The sequence below is a fragment of the Peromyscus eremicus genome, chromosome 5 (assembly GCF_949786415.1).
Source record: "Peromyscus eremicus chromosome 5, PerEre_H2_v1, whole genome shotgun sequence".
NCBI lineage: Eukaryota > Metazoa > Chordata > Mammalia > Rodentia > Cricetidae > Peromyscus > Peromyscus eremicus.
In genome coordinates this window covers 104,265,940-104,269,301 of record NC_081420.1, presented here as the reverse complement: position 1 = coordinate 104,269,301, position 3,362 = coordinate 104,265,940, and positions in this window count along the sequence as shown.

Here is a 3,362-nt window from a genome sequence, read left to right as displayed (position 1 = left end):
AACAGCATGTGAAGATGCCGGTAAGCCACGAACCATGTGGCAAGGTATAGATTAATGGAAATGGATTAATTTAAGCTATAAGAACAGTTAGCAAGAAGCCTGCCACGGCCATACAGTTTGAAAGCAATATAAGTCTCTGTGTGTGTTTACTTGGTCGGGTCTGAGAGGCTGTGGGACTGGCAGGTGAGAGAGATTTGTCCTGACTGTGGGCCAGGCAGGAAAACTCTAGCTACACAGGTACCCTCTCTATATTGCCAGTAGTCTAAGCTGGGGTCATTCTTGTGGATTCCTGGGAACTACTCTAGCACCAGGTTTCTCTCTATCCCAATGATGTCTCCTTCTATCAAGAAATCTCTCTCATTGCTCTCCCACTCCATCTCTCCCCCAGCTTGACCATCTTGTTCCCTTAATTTCTCATTCCCCATCCTCTCCCCTCTTTTTCTCCTGTCACCCCCAGTTTACTCATGGAGATCTCACCTATTTCCCCTTCCCAAAGTGATCCATGCATTCTTCTTAGGGTCTTCCTTCTTAGCTAGCTTCTCTGGAGCTGTGGGTTATAGTCTGGTTATCCTTTGCTTTACATCTAGTATCCACTTATGAGTGAGTACATACCATGTTTGTCTTTCTGATTTTGAGTTACCTCACTCAGATGATATTTTCTAGTTCCATCTGTTTGTCTGCAAATTTTATGATATCTGTTGCTATAAAAAGGGTCAAGCATCAGTGATGCTTCAGTAAGTTACATGGGCAGAGATGCCATCCATACTGTGAAGATGTTTGACTGTGGGTGTCTGAAATGAGGATGGGGGTGTCAGGAGGCCCAGACATGTCCATCAGAAGAGATTGCTTTCCTCTGTCTCCCTGAGCATCTATTCATCTATTGAGGGCCCTTCTGCCTTTTACAGTTCCCTGCACACTTCTGGTTCCTGTGACACTCTATTCTCCGTGGTCTTCCCGTCCTTAATTTCCATTCTTACCTTATTTTCACTCTAAGTTTTTTATTTATCCTCTAAACAAAACAAAACAAAACTCCTCTCTTCTATTTTGTCTTTATATAAAAGTGCCAAATCGTGTTGTCTGCAAGTGTTTTCCTAAAACATTTTATCTCTATCACCACACAGCTAGATCCTTCTTCCTATAGACCTGAGATGGCCATAGCCTCTTGCCTCTGAGAAACTGCCTTTCTGGGGTTCTAGTTTTCCCAGGTTCTCCAAGTCCCTCTTTTTTCATCCACTGTTTTGAAGACCAATCACAGGAAATCATGAAGTGACAACTCTTGCATTGCTCTCCTTGGACACTAGAGGGCAGACAAAGATAAAGTTCCATAAGGTGCTAGATAGCCTCTGAGCAGAGGAAGACAACTGCCTGATAATTCTGCTGGAGCCTGAATTTAACTGCTGGTTGCAAGGACATTTCAGCCAACGAGCAGGGTACTTAACCAAGAGTATTAGCTGCCGACATCATCATCATCATCATCATCATCATCATCATCATCATCATCATCATCTTCAGTTAGAAATATACATATAGCAGAGAGGAAAATTAAAACCATATGTGGCTAACATAGCTATGAACCTGTGGGGTCGAGACTTGTTGCAACAATGGAATACTCAGATTAACATCCCTCCAATCTCAGAAACAAATCATAAACTAGCACATGTTTCTGAGAGAAATATTAGAAGATATTATTCTAAAGAGTGGTCACCAGCCATCCATGTTATACAAGAACAGGGCACAACAACTCATGATCTTCCAAAAACACCAACAGCTTTACCTTTAAAATGGTCAGCAGACAAGCCTGTATGGGTTCAGCAATGGCCTTTAACAACAGAGAAACTCCAGGCTTTAGAAGAGCTGGTAGAAGAACAGTTAAATGCTCAGCATATTGAAGAATCAACCAGCCCTTGGAATTCTCCTGTATTTGTTATTAAAAAGAAATCTGGTAAATGGAGAATGGTAACAGACTTTAGAACAATTAACAAAGTAATTCAGCCAATGGGCTCTCTACAATCTGGAATTCCTTCGCCTACTCTGTTACCAAAAGGATGACCTCTCATAGTTATTGATTTAAAAGACTCTTTCTTTCTTTCTTTCTTTCTTTCTTTCTTTCTTTCTTTCTTTTTTTTTTTTGGTTTTTCGAGAGAGTTTCTCTGTGTAGCTTTGCGCCTTTCCTGGATCTCACTCTGTAGACCAGGCTGGCCTCAAACTCACAGAGATCTGCCTGCCCCTGCCTCCCAAGTGCTGGGATTAAAGGCGTGTGCCACCACCGCCCGGCAAGACTGTTTCTTTTCAATACTCTTACAAGAAAAAGACAGAGAAAGATTTGCTTTCACAGTGCCTACTTATAATAATTCTCAACTGGTTAAAAGATTTCAATGGAGGGTCCTCCCACAGGGAATGTTGAATAGCCCAACTCTGTGCCAATATTTTGTACAACAGCCATTGGAAGTGGTACGAAAAAAATTTCCTAAATCTATAATTTATCATTATATGGATGATATTTTACTAGCTGACTCAAATGCAGATACTTTAGAAAGAATGTTTGAAGAAGTAAAGAAAATTTTGCCTTGCTGGGGATTACAAATTGCTCCTGAAAAGATACAAAGAGGAAATTCTATTAATTGTTTAGGATATAAAATAGAGCTACAAAAAATTAGACCCCAAAAGGTGCAAATTAGGAGAGATTGACTACAGACTCTTAATGACTTTCAAAGATTATTTGGAAACATTTTTCATCTAAGAACTATTGTTGGGGTAAAAAATGATGAACTGAATAATTTGTTTAAAATCTTAGAAGGTGACAAGGACTTAAATAGTCCAAGAGAATTATCACCTGAAGCTGAGAAAGAATTGGCCTTGGTAGAAAAGAAAGTACATGAAGGGCATGGGATCATATTGATCCAAAGCTGGATTGCATTTTGGTTATTTTACCTTCTAGACATTCTCCTACAGGAATATTAATGCAGAGGGAAGATATTATATTGGAATGATATTTTTACCAAAAAAACCAAATAAAAAATTAAAAACTGATGTGGAAAAAATCTCTGACTTGATTTCGAAAGGAAAATTGAGACTTCGTCAATTAGCAGGAATAGACCCAGCAGAAATTGTTGTACCTTTAACTAAGGAGGACATTGAAAAATTATGGACAGAAAGTGAACCTTGGCAAAAAGCTTGCAGTAATTTTTTGGGAGAAATTAACAGCAAATATCCCAAAAGCGATAGAATTGATCTTATAAAAAGAGCTGATTGGATCTTGCCTTGAATTGTATGGGAAAAACCCATATCTGGAGTTTGTACGTTTTATACAGATGCCAACAAACAAGGAAAGGCATGTTACAAATCCAAAAATTTAAGTAAAG